At 42.4% G+C, this 26,094-nt stretch overlaps 1 protein-coding gene across 6 annotated transcripts in view; it reads left to right on the plus strand.

Moving 5' to 3' along the window:
* The window catches only part of ENOX1 (ecto-NOX disulfide-thiol exchanger 1), a 568,173-nt gene that overhangs the window by 118,640 nt on the left and 423,439 nt on the right, over positions 1-26,094 (plus strand). For all 6 annotated transcript variants that reach the window (XM_044249790.1, XM_044249789.1, XM_044249788.1 and 3 more), the window contains exon 2: positions 4,533-4,598. The gene's annotated coding sequence lies outside the window, so the exon portion shown is untranslated. The remainder of the gene's footprint in view (positions 1-4,532; positions 4,599-26,094) is intronic.

A 26,094-nucleotide genomic window follows, 5' to 3' on the forward strand; every position in this document is an offset into this window, starting at 1 on the left:
TTGGGATGAGAATAGAAGAAATCCAAGGATGTTGAGGTAATTTGAACAGAGAATTGATGTTGAAAAGATACCGTGTGAATCACAGCCAGAGAAGGCACTCAGAACTGGCTTTGGTGGGGGGGGAGGGGATCAGATTCCTCCCCACCTTCTCTCTGCTGTTCTTAACACCCCAGTGCAAAAACATAGCTGTAGAACTTAAGGTAGTGAGTACAGATGGCAAATACAGCTATTTTTTTTTTCTTTTTGGAAATGCTTTTCATACTGTATAGATATGACTGAAATTGTAGAGCTGGGATTCTTATATTGCTAGGAAACTAGATTGCTGGAATCCTCAAAATGAAATGAGGGGATAAAAAAGTTAAAACCTGTCTCTTTTCTTCAGTTCTTTATTATTAGAAAACACTGTTGAATGGTAACACATCTGGGTCTTATGATATGCAGAGGTAGTAATATAAGTAATAACTAGGGATTGTTTTCAAATTTTTTTTTCTTTTTTCATTGATGGGTCATTTAGATGTCTCACTCTGGGTCAGATTTAAATTAAAATACATGTCTCCTAGAGCTGTCAAAACTTTTTCTTCAAGGGGTCAAATCCTTCTTTTCAAATGTGAGTGCAGGGCATTTGTTAAAACTGATTCAAGTCTGAGGGCACAATGGAGTTGAAAGTTAGCACAGGGAGCTCTTCCTGTGGGATTAGAATAGATAGGATCCCTTTCTTTTCTGGAGGGGTGACCATCTCACCCTGACGATATTAATGGTGTTAATGTTAAAAAGAACCTCTTACAGTTTTTTTTTTGTTTTTTTCCTCTTACAGTTTTTAACATGAAGAAAGGAACTCTAATTTCTGGAACACTGTTGATTATATAAAATGAAATAGATCTTTGAGAAATTATTAAGAGATACAGAGCAAAATATAACAAGTTAGCACTGTAGGCCAGGCCAGCTCTGCCTCTAACTCCTATTTGATTGATAAGGAGTGACTAGCAGTCCCTGTTTGGGGAAACTGCTAATTCTGAGGTGAATCCAAGGAGACGGGACTCCTTAGTTCTGTTAAGGCGTAGCTCAGCTTGTCGAGTCTCCTCGTCCTCTTATCTAAGATGGGATCATGGCCTACAGTGAATCCATTCTGGAGCTTTCTTAGCTTGTCTAGAAAATCTTGAGGGGCTGTGCCCTAGTCTTGACTCCTTCGTGTGACACAGAAACTTTTGAGGAGAGGTAATGATGTGTGATGAGATCATCAGTAATAAAAGGGTGTGTATCATGGGAACATATGGAAAGACTCACTAATTTATCCCACTAACTGCATTTTTAAAATTTTTGAGAACTTTCGTCCTCTTTTTAGAGTTTTTATATCTGCTTGTTTGCCATTAGAATGTCGGTCATCACATTGGACAACTCCGTGTCCCTGCCCAACCAGCCCCTCTTCCCTTTATTAGATCTCAGAGGCAAGTTACATCCAAGACCCTAAGTTGACCGCATGATTAGATGACAATGCCAAAACCTTGGAATTTTTCAAGTGCTTTAGTGTGTGATAGTGTTTTCCTCTACTTAATTCTGTTGTGTCTTAGATCGGTCAGTTAATTGATTAATAAACTCATTCATTCATCAAAAATTTGGGGAGCATATACTATAAGAGAGGAGCATATGCTACATTTAGGGACTAGGATAGGAGATGGGGATTTGTCTACAAAGTTTTGCCGATAGTTCACAGGGGTTGAAAATAGAGTGAAATGCCTAAAGAAAACCAAATTGCTTTTCTGCAATTCAGAGAGTAAGTGTGAGATTGCCGTATCAAAGCCTGCTCCGTAGAGTTCTCCATAAGTGCATTTCATGTGGGAAGCGGTACTAGACGTTTTCTGTATTACAATAATCTTCGTATATTTATTAAGCTGTAACTTGTAAGGCTTCCTGATGGGGTGTTAAATGAGCCTTTTTGTGTGCTGCATTGTGTCTTTGTCAAGAAGCACTCCGTTAACTCTGACCTGTGTCATTCATCTTCCTTGGGCTGGTAATGAGGCACATTTCAGTCATTCCAGGAGGGTGTAGGGGATCTGTACAAAGAGGGAAAAGAGTAATGACCAGGTTGGATTCATGGTGGGTTGGAGGGAATGCACTTAAGGAGAACCAGGTTTAGAATGAAACCCTTTGCCTAGTATACTTTATACTTTTGTTACCCATTCAGCACAGCAGCTGGATAATCCAGAATTGTTCTACATTTTAAAACTAAGAAAATGTTAAATTACTATATTTTCAAAGTATTTTTTTTTTCTTTTCAACTGTTGACCTGGCAGGTTAGGAGAATCTGGGAACTCCAAGGCTGACACTGGAACAGTAGAGGTGGCCTGCAGGTCTGTCATTTCTGAGCTCTGTGCTTGGAAGAACTGGCTACATACTGATAAAGGAGATTGACTCTAGGAAGGGAAAGTGAGTTTAGGAGAGGGGAGCAGAACTGTGGGGATGTTAGTGGAGCAAAGGAAGAGAGATCAAGGGAAGAGAGTAGAAAGATGTTTGTGGTTGTCCTCGCTTCTGTCCCTTATCTCCTCACAAAAGGAGGGTGTGGAAAAGCAGGCAGAATAGAAGGAAAATAGATGAGAGTTGAATCAGAGACGGGAGGGCACCTGGAGGTTCTAGGGGAGAAGGAAAATGACCGAGAGAAATCGCAAGAGTAAGTGAGGGGGAAGGAGACGGGATAAGAACTATTTAAATGCACAGAGAAGAAACAGGCTTGGAGAGAGGTGTGCACTCAGTGTCCCACTGAGAGCCTTCAGTTGCTCCCAGCCGTGCACCTGCCAAATAGCCAGTGTCCCTCGCCTGAGACATTTCCCTGACTTTCGTATTAACTTTAATGCAATTCTCTTTATGGCCCCCGAACTGCTGGTTACGGTTTCAGTGACACTCTCTGTGATCAAATAGCAAATGCGGAGGGCACCGTTCTGTTATCCCTGCCCCCTTGCAGTGTTCCACAGACTTCTGAGTTTGTGTTTCTTGCATTTGATGTTTGCCATTCCTCCTTGTCTACAGGTAGGAGAGTTAAAAGGGAAAAAAATGTTCCTAAGGGCCGCCACATTTATAGCTCATGCATACAAATATTCAAAGCAGTTGGAAAAAAAACCCTATACAATCACAATCCAATGTTTTTTCTAAGTAAGGTAGTTACCTCTTTCATTGCTGGTCTAGGTACTTGCCATAACCTAATACCACACTCACTGTGCCTATAGGTGGGCTGCTTCTTGAAAAATCTTTCTTTCTTTCTTTTTTTTTTTCTTTCCGCAAAGCTGAGCTCAGGAAGACTTCCCAGTGTTCCAGGTCTGGGTCAGAAGATTCCCAAGTATCCACCACTGCCCACCTCTGCAGCCTGGTTTTCTGTGCTGACCTTTCCATAGTAGACCTACAATTCAATGTTGAAATCTCTGTCCTTCCACTAGACTTTGGGCTCTTTGCACAATGTCGGTTACTATAGATCACCTAAGTAGATGTTCACTATCTGGTTATAGAATGAATGAATGACCTGATGCTAGTCTTTTGACTGTAAAACAGAATCCATCTAGAATAATGCTGTGCTTTTAGGTATCAGTTGGTAATTAGCATAACATGTTCTGAAAAGGAAAAGCTGATGTAGGCAGCGGGGAGTGGCTTCTGGGGAATTTAGTAGGTTCCCAGATTCATGCAACTGTAGTAAAAGGATTTTGATTTCATTAATTCCTGGACACCAGAGGACAGTCTTAGAAGTCTCAGGTGACTTAGTTCTTGTGATTCTAGTAATCACAGGCCAGATGCATAATGCATTTCAGAACCATGCTTCTCAGACTTGAATGTGCATGGGAACCCCCTGAAGGTCTTGGTAAAATGCAGATTCCATTTCAGTAGGTCTCAGGTAGGTTCTCCGGCTCCTCGGTGATGCTGATGTTGCTGGTCTATGGATCCAGCTGCAGTAAGAGGACTTTAAAGTACTTTTTAGAAAATAAAGGTGGGATTTATCTTATGAAAATGTCTAGATGCATTTTTATAGTTTGCACCACAGCAGACTTTCTGAGAAAAAACTTCTATGTTTCTGTTACTTTATCTTAGAAATTTGGAAGAAGTCTTTCCCACACTTAAACATGCTAATCCTATACCAATCAGCTCTCAGAACAACTTTGGAGTGATGCTCTCAGTTGTACTGCCTTTAATTAACATATAGCTTTATTTATTTAGTTTTTTTTAGATGTGGGAGGCCCTGGCTCTCTAGCCTTGGCCCTGACGGAGCTACTTTGGCAACAAGGACTACCTTCAAAGCAGAAATACTCTTTCGAAGATTGACGGCTCGTGGGCTGGGTTTATCATAAGACCTTCACATTTATTGATTGTTACTGGGTTAGCACCACGCAGAGACGTTCTCCAAGGGCAGTCAGTTGGAATGGCTAGAAATAAGAAAGGGCAGTGTTCAGCTCAAACTTTGCAAGTGAAACCTTGCGTCTGCCTGCATAGGTTCAAACAGCTCTCTGAGTTCGGTGTTTGGAGTTTCTTCTAACAAAATGGACTTTATTTTACAGGTCCTCGGAAGACAGCATGATATCATCTCTGTAAGACGTGGAAGAGAGAAAGCTCACCATGCTCAGGTAAAGGGATGGTGTGTCCAGGGAGCAAAAAGGAGGACTAATGGCATGTTGTTTGTCACTGCGGGAGAGGTGATTCAGCTTAATTATACCAATGACATCATTCTCTCCTGTGTGTTTCACTCCCTTACACCCGGGGTGCAGAGGACCAGTCCTTGGTGAGCTCGGGGAACTAGCATGCCTTTGAGGAGCACTTGCAAAGTCCCTACAATAGGACCTCTGTACACGGTCAGTGGGGAAATAGGACTAGTCACTGGAACTCTCTTTCCATTTTTCTGGAGAGTTAACGTAGTATTACCACTGTTGTTCATCTCTATTACCCTATCAGAAGGCTTTTATCTTTTCAACATTTCTGTAAATATGTGAGTATTGAATCTCTTCTAATTAAGTCTTATCTCTGTCCCCTTATCTGGAGTTGCCGTTCTAAATATTCTTTGCATTTTCCTTTTAAATAAATGCATGTCCCACAACTTTGATTTGCTCAAATAGGTCACCAAGATTAATTTTCCATTAACCTTTATTGCTTCTGTTTCTTTCTAATCATCTTTTTAGAGGATTAAACAGTTCCCATTGGGTCAGCCTTCATATAGGATATAAACCATCTTTTTCTTTGATGGCCTTTATGGAACTGCTGTAGAAAGTGGTGACCTGTGGTCCAGTGACCGAACCTGCCCGCTTTCACCGAGTCAGAGCATCTATGGAAAGACCCCCTCAGAGAGTTCTGTTCCCTGGCAGTTTTGTCATTGGCCTCACTTCTTTTGTGACCCAATTTATACTAGTTTTTTTCTGATAGCTATACCAATGTAGCCCAAACCAGGTGGCTTAAACTTATCATTGGGAGGTTCCAGAGGCCGGACGTGTGAAATCCAGGTATCGGTGAGGTTGGTTTCTTCTGAGAGCTGTGAGGGAGACCCTCTTGCATGCCTCTGTCCTAGCTTCTGGTGACCTTTGGTGTTTCTGGCATGTACATGGCCATCCTTCTCCCTGGGCGTTGACATTGTCTTCCTTTTATGTGTATCTATCTCTCTGTTCAAATTTCCCCTTTTCGTAAGGGTAACTTTCACATTGGATTGGGGACCACTTTAATGACTTCATCATAACTTGACTGTATAAAAAGACCCTACTTCTGAATCAGGTCACATTTACATGTATGAGAGATTAGGCCTTCAACATCCCTTTGGAGTACACATTTCAAAACCCATCACACCATCCTAGGGAAGGACACTTAATTTGTTTCATATCCCTTAAAGAAACGAGCACAGTGCCTTTTGCTTAATATTGGTTGAATGAATGAATGACAGAGACCATAATGGCCCTGGTCAAATTTAAGTTGAAAAAATAAATTGCGGCCATCAGAGGTGGGCAGGTCTTCTTGCTGACCCTTGGCTTCAGTGAACGCTTACTTTCAGGATAGTCCAAGTTAAACAACATCATGAATGTGCTAAGATTTTTCCTTTAAACATAATAGCAAATGCAGTTTCTATAAAATAGAGCCCTCTGTGTGAGCAAGTCATGCCTTCCCATTTCAGGCTGAACTGCCAATTTACATGCCGCCCCTATCCGTACATCAAGATATCTTTCCAACTAATTCAATACCACTTAAATAATACTTAGTCGGGCTGTTCTTCCTTCCCTGCCACATTGCCTCGCACTTATTAAATGTAGTGTTCTGCTCCCTAGCACTAATCCATGCACGCTATCCTGAGACAGATCTGCTCTTGTGTCATCTACCCACTCTGTTCTTTCTTAGCTCAAAATTATTAAAAGTTCTCTTTTGAGTATTTAGATTTGAGTGTTGATCAAATATGAGGATCCTGGTCTCCAGATAGCCCTTAATTACCCGTTCTTTTTTTATTTTTAATTTAATTTTATTTTTTCAGTGTTCCAAGAGTCATTGTTTATGCATCACACCCAGTGCTCCATGCAATACATGCCCTCTTTAATACTCACCCAACCCTCCTCCCTCCCCCACTCTAAAACCTTCAGTTTGTTTCTCAGAGTCTGCAGTCTCTCATGGTTCGCCTCCCTCTCCGATTTCCCCCAATTTACTTTTCCTTTCCTTCTCCTAATGTCTTTAGGAGACATTCCTTATGTTCCACAAGTAAGTGAAACCATATGATAATTGACTCTCTCTGCTTGACTTATTTCACTCAGCAAAATCTCCAGTCCCATTCATGTTGATGCCAAAGTTGGGTGTTCGTCCTTTCTGATGGCTGAGTAATATTCCATTGTATATATGGACCATATCTCCTTTATCCATTCGTCTGTTGAAGGGGCATCTTGGCTCTTTCCGCAGTTTGGCAACTGTGGACATTGCTGCTATGAACCCATTCTTTAGAAATGTCTATTTAGAAAGTCCCTGTTTACTGTAAGGGTAGAGCTTTCTGACCATGTCTACCTTACTTCCAGGAAAGCATTACCTTTTTATACCAAAAGGAAGTCTCCTGCTGAGAGAAGTCAAAGGCCTTGAGGGATTTCCTCCCAGGGAAGGGAAGGTGAAGAAAGCATCTTTAGGAGCCTGTGCATTGGTGTTAGCTACTACAGGTTGGCAGGCCAAGATCTATGAGGGACTGAGGGTCTCAGGCCCTGGCCTTCCGGAAACCTGCACAGCAGGGGGGCTGGAGTAGTTTATTTACCATCTTCTCACTCCCATGGAGGCTTTCATGTTCCTGGGGGTGGGGCTGCAGCCTGCACCATGGCCAAGTGATAGCATTGGCTTAGACAACATGGATTTGTAAGATGATGACACACAGTAGAAAATAAAAATGAAAGTAAAAATTCATTTTACCGTTTTTCACAACAACATTAGTCCGAAAAAAACTGGTGAATCAAACGACAGATATTTATGGAGTACGTGATGCACACAGGCGTGGTTCTACCAGAGGCTGGGTGCGGATGTAAGCGCCATCCTGGCGCCTCCGTTGCTTGCTTTTCTACTTCATTTTGTTCAACAGCCTGCTACCCTGTTAGAGGCCCTTTGTGACTTACCATGAGAATCTCCTCGTTTGGTTGGTGAGAGTGTCTATGGAGCTTCATTGAATTAAAAGAACCAGGGCACCCGGGTGGCTTAGTTGGCTGAGCATCTGACTCTTGATCTCAGCTCAGTTCTTGATCTCAGGGTCAGGAGTTCAGGCCCTGCTGGGTGTGGAGCCTACATGAAAAAAAAAAAAAAAAAAAAAAGAAAGAAAGAAAAAAGAAAAGAAAAGAAATTAAAACAACCAATTTATATTGTCACACAGTGATCAAGTCTGAATGATGATGGAATAGCCCTTTGACAATTACATGTAGAGTTCAGTGAGCAATTACATTTTAGTCATTAGACTCCTTCAATACCTTGCTGTGTACTCTAAGGTATGTTAGTACAATTATAACATTCTAATAAATCCTCTTTTAATAGGTTATTTTATGTGTACCAGAACTTCCCTACTATTAAAGAAAATACATGAGAAAAAAAACCTCAGGTGCCCTGAAAATTAAAAACTAATTTACTGTTGCTTAGTCTTTTCCCCCCTTCTGTTTTACATTCTCTAATTTCACTAACCTTAGATTTCTGAAAATTCAGATGTAAGAGTTCTATGGAATTGATAATAACATATTCGTTGTTAAATTCTGATTTTACAAAGGGGAAATGATTTTCTGTGTCCCTTTAGTTAGTTAATAATTAACATGGTAGTTTTTTATGCTTCTGAAATTAGAGTGTATTTCTGTTACATGGAAACTCTTCTAATTAAAGAAACTGTACTTTGAATGAAGAATCTAACAAACTTTTCTCAGAAAATGTTTACACCCAAGTAAGTTAAAATAGGAATCTTAGTGTTTGTTCTGTCTGGGTTCTTCCCTGCCTCTGTCTCCTGGTGGTTCCTTCTTTGTTTCTTTTAAATCCACGTATTTATGCTTAGTGTTTCTAAGCTGATAATATGAAAAGCAATGAAGAAGAGAATTGGGCTTCTGGCAGAGAACTCAGAAGCCTGGCATTCTCCATGTTTTGCTTACCCTACGTTTATTTATTTTTTTTAATGATTATTTATTTATTTATTTATTTGAGACAGAGATCACAAGTAGGCAGAGAGGCAGGCAGAGAGAGGGGGGAAGCAGGCTCCCCGCTGAGCAGAGAGCTGGATGTGAGGCTCATTCCTAGGAACCTAGATCATGACCTGAGCCAGAGTCAGAGGCTTTAACCCACTGAGCCGCCCAGGTGCCCCCCAATTACCATACGTTTAGTTATTACTAAGTTCTCCAGGTTTCTGTATTCTTTCATAGTTTTACTTTCTTTTTCCTTTTGATCTATGGCCATCCTTTTCTAGTCTTCTTTTTTCTTTTGTTCATATGACTATTCACTTCATTCATTCATTCATTCATTCACTCATGTATTGTCCTTCCCACATGTGCCAATAATTGTTCTGGGGGTAATATCAAGGGTGTTATAGTTCAGCTGGGAGATGATCCTTTAGAAACAGTTGCTCTGATGGAGCTGCGTAGTAGCTTTCCTTACACAAGGGAATGGAGCAAGTGGTTTGGCTTGGGGCAGTCAGGAAATGCCTTATAGAGAAGTTAGCATTTGAGCAGAGATTGGAAGGAGTCAAGCACTGCCAGATGGACTAGTGTGGTGGAGAGAGAGTGTTCCAAAGGAGACAGAGGGAAGGCAGCTTAGCACAGAGCTATGCAGAGCAGGGAGTGTGCTTGACGTTTGGGTGTTCGTGGAACAGGAAGTGGGAAAGAGCATGTGCGGCCAGGTGGGGTGGGCAGGTATCACATCTTGGAGAGGAGATCCCCTTGCATCTTGCCTTGTCCGCCTTCCTTCCTCGTGTCTGTAAGTTGCAGCTGCCTTCGATTCATCATGCTTGTGGTGATGAGGCTGTGTGAGGAAGAGCTATGTCCTGCCTCACGCCTCGCTGGTCTCATTGCTTCCCGGGGAAGTCAGGCCTTCCTCACCTGTCCCTTGAGGATCTCAGCCATTTCTCTCTTGCATTTGGTCTGAAAATCATTGACCCCCAGCTAAATCTGCTGCATTTCTTTTCACACACAGTTTGTCCCTTTCTCTTCCTAGCTTCCCTTTTCAAAATCCTCCCATCCTCCAAGATCTCACTTGAATTCATATCCTTTATGAAGCTTTTCTCTACTCATATGTGAATTTACTGAACTCTGGGAGAACTTCTGAGGGACTCTTCACATCACAATTTCACACGCTTCTTTAAATCCTATGTTCTTGGGTGCCTGGGTGGCTCACTGGGTTAAGCCTCTCCCTTCAGCTTAGGTCATGATCTCAGAGTCCTGGGATTGAGCCCCGCATCGGGCTCTCTGCTCAGCAGGGAGCCTGCTTCTCCCCCTCTCTCTCTCTCTGCCTGCCTCTCTGCCTATTTGTGATCTCTCTCTGTCAAATAAATAAATAAAATCTTTAAAAAAAAAATCTTGACAGCACTTTGAGAGGACTGTGCTTGTTATGGGAAAGGGCCACCAGCCGGTTACAGATCCTGTGCAAGCCTCAAGAGCAACTTCTTGCATCTAGTAGGCACTGCATTAATGTTTGTTAGAAGAATGGAGAGGAACAGAGTCTTTAATTTCTAAAGCTCTTACAGAGGTGGAACTGAGGGATTGATTAATTGTCATGCAGGAGAGGCCGTGGCTCATGTCATGTCCAGGTGAAACCATTGCAGGGCAGAGTAATTGTCAGTGGAAGGTAGAAGGCTTACGTGAAATGAAAAGCAGGAATATGTACGGAGAAGAGATCCATTCTGAAAACTAGTTACGTGACCCTGGAGCTTAGACACAGGAAGAAGAAACTTTTGAACGCCATTAAAGCTTACGTGAGTGGTCTTGACAGGGAGTGACAGATGGCCTAACAGGTAAAAGCACCTATATTGCATTAAGAAGCTCTGCATCTTTATATGAGAGGGCCTCTGGAAGACCTGATTCAATTTGAGACTCCTCAGTTGCAGATCTGGAGACAATCACAAATTCAGAAATATATTTATGAAAGTCTGTTGCTACTGAGCTCAAAAGACCATAATCCTATTACTTGCGATTTTGAAAAGGGTAAACATGAATAACTGAAAGGAGTTATTGATTAAAGAAGTAATATGAACAGGAATAATGGAATTAAAGTAATTGAGGCAATATTGGGCCTAATGGACCTTGTTCTCTTAATGCCTTTCTTCTGCTCTTTGTATTGAGTTGGCTCTGAAGTCGATTGGACCGTGTGCACAAGAGGAGGAGGACGTAATGGAGGAATTAGTATTGCTGTCTATGAAAAAATCAATCTGTTGTTCTTACAGAAGAACATCAATCAGTCTGTGAAATCAATTAACTGGTTTTTTTTTTTTAACATTTGGCTTATAAGGTAATGAGACAAATGATGAGAAAAGACTATATGCCTCACACATAGTAGATACTCAGTAAATGTTTCTTGAATTAAAAACCAAAGGATACCATGGGGTAAGCCCCTTCATCAGTATTAATCCAGTCTGTTCCTTTTGCTTGGCTCTATCTACATTGACTATAAATGTGGATTCCTCAATGCCATTGATCTGGGAAGTGAGTCTCTCACGTTCCTACTGCCAAGCCATCCAGGCCAGCTTCACGTGGCCTGGGATCCTTGCAATGACTTAGGGTCTGAGCTGTTTTCTGTGGCTAGACTTTTTACCCCATAGTGTACTGGAAGATTACATTTCTCGAAACCTCATTTTGATGACCGTATTCCTTGTTCTATGCCTTCTCTTTGTCTACAAAGTTGCAGGCTCATTGTACTCCTTTCTTTCTTTCTTTTTTTTTTTTTTAAGGTTTATTTATTTACTTTTTAGAGAGAGATAGAATGCATGCACTAATGCGGGGAGGGGCAGGAAGAGAGGGAGAGAGAAAATCTCAAGAAGATTCCCTGTTGAGTGTGGAGCCCGACATGGGGCTTGATCTCAAGACCCTAAGGTCATGACCTGAGCTGAAGCCAGGAGTCAGATGCTTAACCAACTGAGCCACCCAGGCGCCTCTGCATTCATTGTACTTCTGAGTTCATTCCCCATTCTATGGCTTTGGGAAGCTTCTGCATTCAGACATCTGTACCTCTCAGCCACATTTCCTTTCCCACCACCTCCTATCCAGATCCGATGGGGAGGACAGATTTGTTTTCGTTTTTGAACATGTGCAATATTCTCCTTGGAGTCCTTCCTCTCATAGCTGTATTCATCCAATTAAAAGCCAGCTCTGTCTCAGGCAGTAGTTATATTCCTAAACTTGTGCATTATCAGAACCCATGTTATAGAGACAATGATTTTGGTGGGATAATTGGCATTAGGCACTAGAGAGTTGCAGGTGCACAGAAACAGTTGTTTTACCTGCAGTTATTTCAGTAACAATGATGATGATGGTGGTGGTGTTTTCAACCTGTAGAAGACTGTAACTTTAAAACCAGCACATCACTGAAAAAATAAAATGTATTATAGAGGGCACGGATTGCATGGAGCACTGGGTGTGGTGAAAAAATAATGATACTGTTATGCTGAAAATAAATAAAAAAAAATAAAATGTTTTACTGTATCTCTTTTCATAAGGTTGCAGGGCACTAAACTGATATTAAAAATATATATATATATATATTTCACATCTTTATTACCCACTATGGTGAAAAATAAAGAATAAAGATTTTAAAGCAGCTGTATTGTAAGCAGAACAGCTTCTTTTTTTCTGTATGCCAGCAGCCTTTGTCTGCATAAAGTAAACCTCATTCTTCAATCAGTTGATCACTTTGTATCTAATACACATTATGCAAACCGCACAAAAGAAATGTTTCTAAATGTTTATTTTTCAAAGCTGCCTTCAGTTGGGCTTGCCTCTGACTATTCCACTCCTTTGGCTGATGGTTTTTCCCTCTGAATACTCTCATTTTGGTTAATTATCAATTCAAGGACCTCTTTAAATAGTTCACCTTTTTGAGAAATTTTCCAGGCTGTTCTGAAATAGGGACATACTTTTATTTCCCACAGTGCCAAACACATTGTTAAGACAGAGAGATACATTCAGTTAAAAGAGCATGCAAACTCAGTTCCACCAAAACCCTAATTTCTAACTTTCCTACTTCCCGTTCCTCCTGAACATTGGACGTCACTGTCTTAATGGTGAAGATAAATCAAATAATGCCCATTTCAATGTGAAAGGATGAAGAGTGATTGACAGTTTTCAGATTAAAGATGAGTACATGTTTTATTTAGTTCCTGGCCCTTCCTGAAATTCCATTAAAATGACTTTTAAGGGACTTTTTTTTTTTTTTTTTTTAAGGCACATACCTATAAGAACAAAGAAAGGCGGTAGTGTTTGAGAATCTGGGATATACAGTTGGATGAATAGTGGCTTATGGAGCAGGCCTCAGAAAGCAGAATTTTAATTTGGCAGAGGAGAAAGGAAGGAGGAGCCCAGTTTACCTTAGCGAAACCTGCAAAAGCTCAGGAATTCTCAGCAACAAGAACCCCTTGGAAATGAAAGTGAAAATAGGGGTAACAATAGGAGTATTTGATTGAAAGTTCAGATCTGCTTCCCAACTGTATACAAGCAGGTAACTTCCCATCTTCCACTCCCAACAGAGGAATGGAGATTATTTTTTCTTGTAGAAATGATAAAACTGGTTTCTGGATTTGCAGATATCAAGAGAGGTTTAAAGTGGTATTAAATAGTCTTGAAATCAGGGAGATTGTATTGACTTACCAAATCCTGAGAATCACAGCCACTTTCTCTGTGCCCCATAGCCAAAGGGAAGCCAGGATGATACCCTACATGAAGGAGACTCCAGGATACTTCCCTGGGGTTAGGACCTAAAAATAGAACTCAAGGATACTGACAGCTAGGGTTCCCCCAAAGAAGAGACCTAACTAGAGCAATCCTACAATAAACCCCAAACCAAAAACACACCCCTGCAGCTTTACTGTTGACTTTCTAGTTCCTCACTTTAAATATCAGCACATGGCCAAGGATCATCAATTTAAGAAAAGTATCATGAGAGATAAAAACTAAAACAGGCAAACATTTAAAAAAGCAGCTTGGAGGAAACCGAACCCTTGCAGGAAGAAGAAATCTTAAAAAAAAAATCATCTGTATCTTTGGAGGGATAAAGTGCGTATTAAAACCACGAAAGAGGAATAGAATCTATAAGAGACAGGAGACAAATTTAAGCAAACTTACTAGAATGTGAAAAGAAAAAGAGTAGAAAATAATATAAAAATACAGAAAATGGGTAGGAGTGGTTCATGAGGTCTAGTGTCCAAAAATAATTAACACCAGATTGAGAAAGTGAGTATAGAAAACAGAGGACAGAAATTTATCAAAGAGGTAATTTAACAAAATTTCCTACAACCAAAGGTAGGAATTTCTAATTAAGAGATTTTGCCAATACGTGTTTATGAAATTTACAAAATGATGATGTGCTCCAGTAAATTACAGGGTGAGCCAATCGGAAGGCCCAGGATCCCAGAGACAGGACCAACACAAGAGCCAGGAGTGCAGCGGGACTGGTGATCCTCTGATGGAAGCTGGGGTGGGGAGAGGGCCTTGGGAGAGACTTCCTCACAGTGGAGAAGCTGATAAGGCTCTTGCTGTGCTTGTGTGGAGTTGAGAGTTACAAGTCTGGGGAAGCTTTGGGGAAGCTATATACATGAAAAGTATATAGGAAACTAACCCAAATTAAATGTAACAGTGATCAACTTCAGGAAAGACAAAAAATAAGAAACGGAAATATAATCATAGAGTATTACATGATTCAAATACTAATGGTACCCCCATGGCTATAATGATCTCAAAATTGATGTTTAAGGTAACCAAGATTGTGGTAGAATTTTGAAAGGATGGGGACATGGGGCATGTTTATGTGTGTGAAAGAATGCTAACCCTCCTCCTTCTCACTGGGAAACCAATAGGCAGTACCTGAAATGGAGACACCTAGAAGTGGTACTATAAGCATGTTATTTAAATCAGTTATCAGTTTTGCCTCATTATAGCACACGTAAAAACTAATACTTAATAGTGCAGCAAGTTTAGGACATCCATCTGGAGAATATTGTATAGATATGAAACTTCTGGATAGAATCTTTACAGATTTCTTTAAAAGATTTTATTTATTTATTTGACACACAGAGAGAGAGAGAGAGAGAGAGCATACACAAGCAGGGGGAGCAGAGGGAAAGGGAGAAGCAGGCTCCCCACTGAGCAGGGAGCCCAATGCAGGGCTCAATCCCAGGACCCTGAGATCATGACCTGAGCCGAAGACATACACTCAACACACTGAGCCATTCAGGCGCCCCTCTTTTCAGATTTTCTAATGAGAAACCTGATTTTGTTTTTACAAACATTACTTTTTAAATATTGCATACGTGCCTCAAGTAGCTAAACATGTTTCTTTTTTTTTTTTTTTAAGATTTTTATTTATTTATTTGATAGAGAGAGATCACAAGTAGGCAGAAAGAGTGGGGGAAGCAGGCTCCCTGCTGAGCAGAGAGCCCGATGTGGGGCTCGATCCCAGGACCCTGAGATCATGACCTGAGCTGAAGGCAGAGGCTTAACTTGCTGAGCCACCCAGGCGCCCCTAAACATGTTTCTTTATTAAGATTTTAGTGATTCTCTAAATTCTTGTTAGACATTGTTGGATACTTCGCAAGCAGTGATTTAAAAAAAAAAAAAAAGAATTCAAGCCATTTCACAACACTATCCCAGGTTTTACAAAAGTTAAAATTTTAAAAAATCAATAGCTTTAATCCTTTGTTACTATTTAAATGCTATACTCTGATAGGCCCCATTGAAATTTTTCCTATAAAATAATGAAAAATAATGAGGCCTTGATTGCAAAATGTTTGTTCAGTGTTGGAGCAGACACCCCGTAGGTAGCTTGGTTGTCAATGAAAGAGTACATGAGTTGGAAAGAGGTATCAGGAAACCTTATGGAGAGAATTTGGGGAGCTGTCCTCTGTAGCTTTGTCCACTGGGTCCCCCTCCCCAACCTCATTTACCAGCTTCATGGGTCACTTCTCCACAAAGGGCAGGGGTGCTGTTGAAGTGGGGGGTCTATGGACATGTTTAATGCCTCTCAGTCGGGCAAGGAGTACTACATTTTTGGTCTCTGGCAAAGCTGATGGCCTGTTGTCACCTGTTCAAAGGTGCCAAAGTGCCCCAGCCTTGCCCGCCCACCACTTGCTTTTGAGGGGCCAAGGGGCATTGGCCAACTTGGAACCCATTCACAGCACAGCAGTGTGTCAGGACCTGCTACTGGTTGGGGAGCGCTGATTTCCAGCTGTGGCAGCCAAGTCCAGAATAATTACCTAGAAACCTGAAAGCACTTAAGTTCTGGACCCAGGATGATATAATGGTTGAAGCTGTGGTATGAATCAGTGGGTATAAGTACAAACTATTTTTTAAATTATTTTTATTAATATATAATGTATTACTTGCCCGGGAGGTACAGGTCTGTGAATTGTCAAGGCTACATATTTCACAGCACTCACCATAGCGCGTGTCCACCCAGCCACCCTATCCCTACCCCCAACCCCCCAGCAACCCTCAGTTTGTTTTGTAAGATTAAGAGTCTCTGGGACGCCTGGGTGGCGCAGTTGGTTGGACGACTGCCTTCAGCTCAGGGCGTGATCCTGGAGTCCCGGGATCGAGTCCCACATCAGGCTCCCAGCTCCATGGGGAGTCTGCTTCGCTCTTTGACCTTCTCCTCGCTCGTGCTCTCTCTCACTGTCTCTCTCTCTCAAATAAATAAAATAAAATCTTAAAAAAAAAAAAAAAAAGAGTCTCTTTTGGTTTGTCTCCTTCCCGATCCCATCTTGTTTCATATTTCCCTTAATACAAACTATTTTTTTTTAAGAAAACATATCTCATGTGTTCCAGATCTTCTAGATCTTTTGTTTTATCAAGGCATTGGGAAGAAGTGCTTTCCACCCTGTTTTCATGAGACGAAACAGTGAAATGTATGCAGTCGTGAAACGGGATACACTTTAGGGACAACACAGCTTGTGGATTATGTATATGCTGTATTTCACCATTTTGTCTCAAAAATTAAGATAAGAGAAAAGACAGTACCTTTGAGGATAACAAACTTCCTTTTTTCATAAAGTGGGAAGAGAAGTTGAAATTAATGGGGAATATAGCTTGTGTTTTGCATCTTTAGTTTATTGTTTTCCTGCAGTTCTGGGGAAGTTAGCAATAATGTTTTAGGAGAAGAGTTAGGAAATGGAGACTCACTCTTTTCACTAAATTAGCTGGGAAAGAAGAAACACTTGAGAATACATAGTGGAGAACTCTCTCTCTCCTAATGCAGAGGGGACAGAGCGCGCGGTCCATTTGGTGCCCTCCATAGTCAAGGCTGAAATTGGAAACAATGGTGCTTTAATTCGCTGCTCAGCTAATGGGCCTGCTGATTTATGCTCATTTTTCAGACATCTAATATGTCCTTAAAACCCTCTCAAGGGTTTTATACTTTTAGCCTGAGGTCCCTGAGCTTCATTTTTCCTTTTGTTCTCCAGACACTCTCATCGCCTCACCCTGTTTCATCTTCTGAGAGGTTCAGAATAATGCATGGTGTGCACTGAATAATTTGGAGGGAGCTTGTGACATGTCTTGATGATGTTTAAGGCACTCAGAATCCTAGGAAATAGTCCTGGCTTGCATTAGCCTTAGATTAATTCAGGTGAACTTTGGAGTCTTAATTTTTAAAAATTTACATTTTTACCAGTGGTGATTGAACAACATTGGCATTCTTTCTGCCCGCATTACTGATTACAATTGCAAATACTTGCAAAAAGTGCTAGAATGACTTCTCACTGTTCCATAAGGAACAGAGTATTATTTTACCCATGTCATGGTTATTAAATATTTAAAAAACAATTTTCCAAAAAAAAATCCATACCTGTATGTAACATGTGCATAAATCACAGTAAGAAATGTATTCTGAATGCTTGCCTAGTAATACTTGTGTAGGTAGGTTTATGTATCTGCATTATTCCGAACCTCTCAGAAGATGAATTTGTCAAGAGGAAAGGTGAAATTTGGGTGGGGTTTCTCATTTAAGACTTCGCTATGAGAATGGTAAAAGCAAGGGTACTTTTGAATGAGGTCAAGATAGTTGTTAATCAGGCGGTTACCGGCTTATTGCCCCAGGATTCCTGGATGTGAGCCGGGTGTGAGTCCAGGCCTTATGATCTGAACCAAATGGTGGAAAACCATGGTGAGTTAGTTTTTTGGGATATGGGATCAAGGAAACCCATCAGCTCTTGAATTTGCCTGGTGAAAAATGAGCAGAGGAAGCTGTTCTAAGTGGAGATTCAAAGGAGAGCAAGAACGTATCATGGGGAAGGATAGTGGGACAGAAGTGTTGGCACCACTGTATGGAGAGCAGAGGCTCAGCAGACAGGTCTACGGCAAGGGAGTGGGGCACAGCTGGGAAGGAGGGAGTCATGGAAGGAAGGGAGTTCTAGCTGGTGGATTTGTAAATCTGGGGTTGAAATTTAATTTCAAAAGCAACATTTGGCACACTTGGCAACAAGTGACATGATCAAAATGCCATTTGGGGGAGGTTGGTTCTTGCTGTGGGTTACAAAATAACTCAGAAGAGGAAGAAGCCTGGTATGATGAGGAGGACGGCCCCGGGGGAAGGAAAAGGAGAAGGGCTTGCACTTGGCGTCAAGATCCACAGAGAAGATAGAAGATAAAGAGAAGTTACAGGTAACTTTCAGTCAAGCCTAGGGCTGCTGCCTTGGAGAACTCCTCCAGTCCCTGCAAGTCAAAAAAAATAGAGCTTCCCTATGACCCTGCAATTGCACTCCTGGGTATTTACCCCAAAGACACAGATGTAGTGAAAAGAAGGGCCATCTGTACCCCAATGTTTATAGCAGCAATGGCTACAGTCGCCAAACTATGGAAAGAACCAAGATGCCCTTCAACGGATGAATGGATAAGGAAGATGTGGTCCATATACACTATGGAGTATTATGCCTCCATCAGAAAGGACGAATACCCAACTTTTGTAGCAATATGGACGGGACTGGAAGAGATTATGCTGAGTGAAATAAGTCAAGCAGAGAGAGTCAATTATCATATGGTTTCACTTATTTGTGGAGCATAACAAATAGCATGGAGGACAAGGGAGGTTAGAGAGGAGTAGGGAATTTGGGTAAATTGGAAGGGGAGGTGAATCATGAGAGACTATGGACTCTGAAAAACAATCTGAGGGGTTTGAAGTGGCGGGGGGGGTGGGAGGTTGGGGTACCAGGTGGTGGGTATTATAGAAGGCACGGCTTGCATGGAGCACTGGGTGTGGTGAAAAAATAATGAATACTGTTTTTCTGAAAATAAATAAATTGAAAAAAAAAAACTACACACACACACAAAAAAAAAAAAAAAAAAAAAACCAGAACAAAACAAAACAAAGCAGGGTATCCAGAAGAAATGTCCAAATACTTTCTGGAATGTTTCAGTTTTCTTCCGAGCCTGCAAGTCACGGAACAGTGGAAATGGAACAGATTACGAAAGATAGGAGTTTGTTAAGTTGATCAGTTCTCATTTGGAGGCACTCAGACCCTTCCCCTAATTCCACCAGCTCCCAGGAGACCCTCTGGGCAGCAGTAAATAAAGGAGTGTGCTGAGAGTTAGTGGTTAGGGAAGGGAACACAGGCCTGTGGATCTTTGGTGCATTTGCAGTAATTGGATCTGGGTGTGTGGATAAGCATTCCATGTCACAGAGAAAAGAGGGAAGAGCAGAGGCTTGGACGCAAACATCGTGAACACTTTGTAAGAAGGCCAGGGGGGAAAAGAAGCCAGAGAAGGAGCGGTCAGGATGCCAGCAAACCCGTGAAATTGATCTAAACTTGAAATAGATATTTGCTTCATTAAAGCCGACAGTATGAATCGGGCTTTTAGGTCATAAATGAAGGGGCAGTTCCACCCCCCAAGACTGAACATCTGGAGAGACCTCACAACAAAAACACAGCAAGGCAAACGCCCAAAGCATCTTGGCCAAGCAGAAGTCCAGCTGCCAGAGAGATGTCCATGAACCGCTACTCCCTTACAAATATAGTTCACCCTCGTTCTTCCAAGACCGCACCATGAGAATTCTTCAGGTGGGTGTCACGAAACTGTCAAGAAAATTCTACACTCCGTGGTAGGGGAGCGATTTAGCCAGAGGGTGAAGGAGGTCAAAAGGTACACATTTCCAGTGGTAAAACGAAGATGTCCTAAGGATGGCACGTACAGCATGGTGACTAGTGTTAACAAGACTGTATCATGGGTTTGGAAACTGCTAAGAAAGGAGACCTTTAAAGTTCTCTACGCAAGAAGAAAACCTTTTAATTATCCGTAGCAATGTTAACTGGACTTAACTATGGGGATCATTTCGCAGCATATTCATATATTGAAGGATTATGGTGTTCTCCCGAAACTAATATCAATTATATCTCAACTAAAAAAGTTGGAAGAAAAAGCATTAGCCTCTCCATTGTAAATAAGATCAGCCAGCACTCATCTGCCCACTGGGATGGATTAGAATACTGTAAGTTTTGTTGGTTCTCTAAACTGCAAGTGCTTTTGAATCTTGTGTCAGGCTTTTCCAAGAAAGTGAATTAACAGATAGGCACATATACGTGTGTGTGTGTATGTACAGTATGTATGGAGAGATTTATTTTAAGGAATCGACTCATGTAATTGTGGCAGCTGGCAAGTCTGAAACTCCTAGGAAGCCGGACAGGCAGGTGTTGATAGAGCCTTAAGTCTGGAATCTATAGGACAAGTTGGCATGCTGGAAACTTAGTCAGAATTTCGATGTTTATTGTCTTCAGGTAGAATTCCTTGCGGAAACTTAGTTTTTGTTCCTAAGGCCATCAATTGATTGGATGAGGCCCATTCTGATTATGCAGGGGAATCTTCTTCATCGGAGGTCAGTTGATGAATAATATTAATCACATCTACAAAATACCTTTAGAGCAACATCTATATTGATGTTGGAACACATATATGAGCACGATAGCCTACCAGGCTGATGTTTAAAATTTTGCCGTCACAAATTTCTTTTTTTTTGCTTTAGTGAAAGAACAGAGTTAGCCGTATTTTGCCCCACTTCTTCAATTTGAAATCTTTACACTGGAAACAGATTCTCTGAGTGATTCTATGGGGACAATTTCATCATACCTCTGGTATGTTGAATTATTTTAAACATTTTGTTTGAGGTGTGCCTGGGTGACTTAGTCAGTTAAGCGACTTCCTTCAGCTCACGTCATGAGCCCAGGGTTGTGGGATTGAGCCCACATCTGGCTCCCTGCTCAGTGTGAAGGCTGCTTCTCGCTCTCCCTTTGCCTGCCTCTCCCCTGCCTCTCTCTTGTGCGTGCGCGCTCTCTCTCTCTCAGTGTCAAATAAATAAATAAAATCCTTAAAAAAAAAAAAAAGTCTTGTTTGAAAAGCTGGGCGATGTCAGAGTCCTTCTGTTCTGTCCTACATGATGCCAAATGATCCTGTCCGCTCTGCCTGGTGAGGCGGGGTGAGCCTGGGGGTAAGAGGTTATGGATTTCTTAAGCCCTGAAGTGAGACTGCTCTGCTGGCTGTGTGACAATCACGTGGGGGTTGGGGAGTTAATATTTTCTGGAAAGAATTTTAACGTTAGAATTTACTGTCTTTTGCACATATAAATTTAAAGCCTTAATGTTATGCTCGTCTGGTTATTTGCATTTAATATGCATGCAAATTCACAATGTATACTCTATGCCGGGAACATAATTTATAAATCAGTACTTTCCCTGGTTGTTAGCAATTTTGGCCGCTTTAAAAATTAATACTTTGAAGAAATATATGTTTTCAAATTTATATGTAGTATCTTTAGTTTCCAGAGAAAAATATGTAGTGCATTCTCTCCTGGAAAGGTAGATCGCGCTACAGAGCTCTCCGTGTTTAAAGAAATTATGCATCATTCTAAAGGTTACACTGTTTTTATGTATTTATCTTTCCTATGAATGGGCTTGGATGAGGTGTTGCAGATGTTGGTTTCCATTAACAGTGCTGAAAAACGTGTGTTTCTGAAGCAGGATTGCAACCTGCAGCATTGGTACTATTGCGGGTGAGTCAGCTCAGCTGATGAGCTCCCCTCACCTAACAGAGTGGCATTTTGTACTTTTAAGTGGAAGAGCGGTTCTGGACTTCATAACCAAGAAGGGGAGAATCCCAGAGAGAGACTCTGTCGCCTCTCTGGCTGCCATTTAGTCTTGTTGTCTTGGCAACATAAACATAGCCATCCATCCTTTCCTCAGGCAGAGAGCTCCAGGCATCCTTGACTCGGCCATGACCTTTTCCTCTCCCCTTCCAATCTGTCGCGGGGTTCTGCCAGGCAGCTCCCAGGCGGCGATGGACTATCTTTCTCGCATATCTCTAGGCCATGGCCACAGCCATGTTCTGTCCTTTTTCCAGTGGGACAAGTGACTCCTCCTCACTGGCCCCGTGGCTTCTCAGCTGCTTACTTGCCTCTTCTGTCCGGCTCCAACAAGGCTTCATGAACCTTCCTTCCCAGTACTGAACAACATCTTTTGGTTTAGACCCTCATGGTGGTTCAGCGTCCCTTGTGGGAAGCAGACACCCATTCTCAACCTCAGCAGTCCGCTGCCGTGTCCTATCTGAGCTGCACATCTTCGTGGACTGTTAATCTCCTTCTTCCTGCACCTTGCCAACACTGTGGACCACTCGACCTGAGTTACCTTCTCCACCTCAGTATCAGCCATAATTAAGTGAAAATGAGCAAAGACTCTCTAGCTGACAAGCTGTACTGGGACGACCACCACCACCACCATAAATACCATTGGTAACCTCTGCGTCAGCTTCATACAAAGAGCTGCACAAAATGGACTCAATTCATCTGGCCTGTGGATGTGGACTCAAGACCCAGGTCAGACACTTTGTGCGGCATTGGGCAGCCTGGCAAAGGACACGAGCTGGGATGAGAATCTGTCTTGGGTCTGCTCACCAAACTGTGTGTCCTGGGCCACAGCTGGATCTGCCAGGTGAGGGGGTGAACTCCACCCCTGAGTCCTTCCCAACAAAGGCACCGCCTGCCAGCCAAATCATACGAGACCCAGAGCAGAAGGGACACCATCTCCTAACCTACCAGGGAGTTGCAAGGGCGTCGTTTGCATCATTTGTAGTTGGGTACCCTATAAGCTTTCGATGCCCAGACTTACAGTACATATGGGAAAATCAAGGAGAAACAAAGTGAAGTTTTCTGTTAAGAGGGGAAAACATTAAAAGGAAAACCAAATCTACTCCCTCCCCTTTCAACCATAAATGGTGGGGACCTTGCTTTTGCTTTTGAATTATGTGACTATGTGTGATGAATCAGATGTAAGTGCCTTAGTAAAGATAATTTTGTGATCAGTAAGAAGTCCAGATAAAATATTCTACAGTGGTTTCTCTTTCCATTCCTCCTCATTTCTCTCTCTCTTCCTCACTTCCCCTCTCCCTTCTCCTCTTCCTCTTTTGATAATGAGCACAGCAGCTAATAAATGCATACAGTGTCCTGGGTGGCTCAGAGATGCATTTTTACAAGGCTGGTTTTCTCCTGGGTAACTCCAGTGCAAGCTCCCATGTGATGTGGGCAGAGTGAGGGCTTCTAACTGTCATAGAATGTTTAGGGACGTGGAGGCCACATGCTTGATTTACAGAGAGCTCAGGAGCATGAGTGTAAGAACTGAATCCTTTTGGAGTTCACACATGTACTGATCTCTCCCATGGCTTAGCGGTCCCCAGAAGAGGCTGGGTCGAGGGAAGTGACGGGGTCCCTGAGAGAAAGCCATGAGTGAAGACATCTGCCAGAGTGGAGGAGACTGAGCGACAGGGTCTGGATGTTTGAGGGAGCAGTGGTTCCAGGTACCCTCTCTGATCTAACCAGCTTCCCCTCAACCCCCCTTACCAAGGGCAGACCCCTCCTTGCACACACAAAAACAAGTGTGTTGTGGCATGAGTGAGGGCTGCAACATAAAGCTGGGGTCAGCAAACACCAGCCTTGGGACGGATCCAGCCTGTGGCCTGTTTTTGTAAGGATAAAAGGCTAAGAATTGTTTTCAAAATTTTAAAGCACTATAAAGAAAGCAAAGAAGAATGTTCCAGAGACAATATTTAGGCCTTTGAAGCCTAAAATATTTATTGTCTGTCCCTTAACAGATAACGTTTGCTGCCCCCTACCAAGAACTGATTGGCAAAATAGCTCTTTTTCGGTGGCCCTTTTTTAGGAAGAGAAAGGCCCAACACTAGAAATGGTCTCCCTGATGACTGGGCCTTCAGGCCGGTGTTCTAGAGGAGGTTATTAGCCCAGACAATGTTGTCAGCAGCGTCAGTTGTGACTTGTGGATGGCAGAGTGACGGGTCAGTGGAGCAGAGGAAAAGCAAAGAAGAGGAGGGCTGTCGAGTGGCAGGCCTTAGGTCTGTGTGTGTGGTCGACATTCACTCCCACCACCCCCGGGGCATCCCAGAGGGAGTAACCGAGGAGAAAAATCATGGGTGCTGTGTAGGGAATTGGGACTTAGTCTGTTGCCTTAAGTCAACATATTTGCAGCACCATGAACAAGAAGGCACTGGGGGGACCTTCGGTTTATAATTATATTCTGTAGTTTACCAGGTATGTCTCATTTTGTAATTATGAAAACCCTCTGAAGCAGACAGGAAGGATGTTGCTTTTGACCTCAATTTATAGAGAAAAAAGGCACTGATGCTTGGTCAGAGATGTGTCCTTTCAAGGTCATATAGTTACTATATGATGGTGTTGGAAATCAAACCCAGATACTCTGGTCTAAAACCTGGGCAGTGTTCTCAGAGTCAGTGAATTATCACTATGTAGTGTTGTCTCTGCTTCCCTCTCCCCTACCACAAAGTCTTCTTGCTTAATATAAAGTCTCTCTGTAAGTTCATTATATTACCGTATAAAACGACAGAAATGGCGGAACAGACCTAGAACAAGTGGATTTTGTGTACCTCAGCTTTGCCATCTTCTCCATGGGCAGGTACATGTGGAAGAAGCTCTTAGCAGGGTATGTGGGGTCATTTGCACACTCTGGGGACTCTGGGCTGAGACAGATTACTTGAAGTCAAGTTTGACCTTCAGAACTTATGAAGGGAACAGTTGCGAGAAATAATTAATGACACCATGACAACCCTTACCCAAACTGGAGCTGTTTTCACTGTTTAATCATAGATGTCAGAGCAAGACATTATGCAATAGATAAATTGAGTGACCTGTTCTGTGTCTGTATGTTTTAGATATCAAAGACCGTCATTCCTCAGGATAGGTATGAGAGAGGAGGTTATACATTTGCCCACCACCTACGTACTTTGATAGTCTGTCGTAACGAAGGGTGCAGGGGAGCCGGCTGTGGTCTGCACAGGCTGTGGGTCTCCATCACAGTCCAAACCTGAGCGATGGATTCAGTCCCGGGGCCAGTGTCCCAGAGACAGGCAGCCACCGGCCTCAGGGAGATCTGTCACAGACCAGCAATCCAGCTGTCTCCAGGAGTCTGACCACATCCATATTCACAGAAGGAGAGCACTCAGGGCTTTCCTGGAGAGTAATATCCAGGGACTCTGGGATAATGCTGCCTTTACACTGCTCATAAAATATGTTAAAAAATAAAGCCTTTAAAGTCATGCTTGTGAAGAGTGAGGACAGGAAAATGAGCGTAGCAATTCACACAGTGCACTTTCCCTCGGAGCAAGAGGTCCTGTCAATTTCTCAGAGTGGGTATTTCATCTCGTATAGTACCCTTAAGAAGGCCAGGTCAGCTGTGGGTTACTGGCTCGGGAGCTGACTTGGGTCTTTGTCCTCGGGCTTCTTGTACGTCTTTGATTTCAGCTAAATTGTCATTTCTTAGAGAACCTTCCACCCGCCCAGCCTTCAATTTCCTTTCCCCCCAGCTCTGCCTCTTGTGATCCCTGTCATCATCCTGTTTTACTTCATTCACAGCACTTAGCACCGTTTGAAATTATTTTATTTATTTATTGGCCTGTGTAGTGTCTCTCTGTCTTACCCCTGGAACAGAAGCTCCATGAGAACAGAAGCCAACCCCGACTCTTGGTTGACTGTTGTTTTCTGTCACACGTAGAACCGTGCCTGACCCACGGGATGTGCTCCATAAATTTACTCAGTGAAGCAATCAGTGGATGTGTTAGTGGGTAAATATGTGCTTTTCTGTTGCTTCATCTGCTTCCTCCCACAGGACAGGGCCTAGAAACTGGGTAGTGGTCTTTCCTGGTAGAAGAATCCCGAGGGGAGATTGTTGTGTTAACAGGTTGCCATAAATTTAGTGGATTAAATGTGCAGATTTCTTTTCTTGAAGTTCTGGAAGTCAGAAGTCCAACACAAGGGGGATTGGGCTAAAGTCAAGGTGTCAGCAGGGCTGCTCTCCTTCCTGGAGGCTCCAGGGAAAATTTTGTTTTCTTGCCTTTTTCCGCTTCTAGAAGTTGCACACGTTCTGTAGTCTGGGACCCCTTTCCATCTTCAGAGCCAGCAAGG

Source organism: Neovison vison, chromosome 5 (assembly GCF_020171115.1).
Source record: "Neovison vison isolate M4711 chromosome 5, ASM_NN_V1, whole genome shotgun sequence".
NCBI classification, from domain to species: domain Eukaryota; kingdom Metazoa; phylum Chordata; class Mammalia; order Carnivora; family Mustelidae; genus Neogale; species Neogale vison.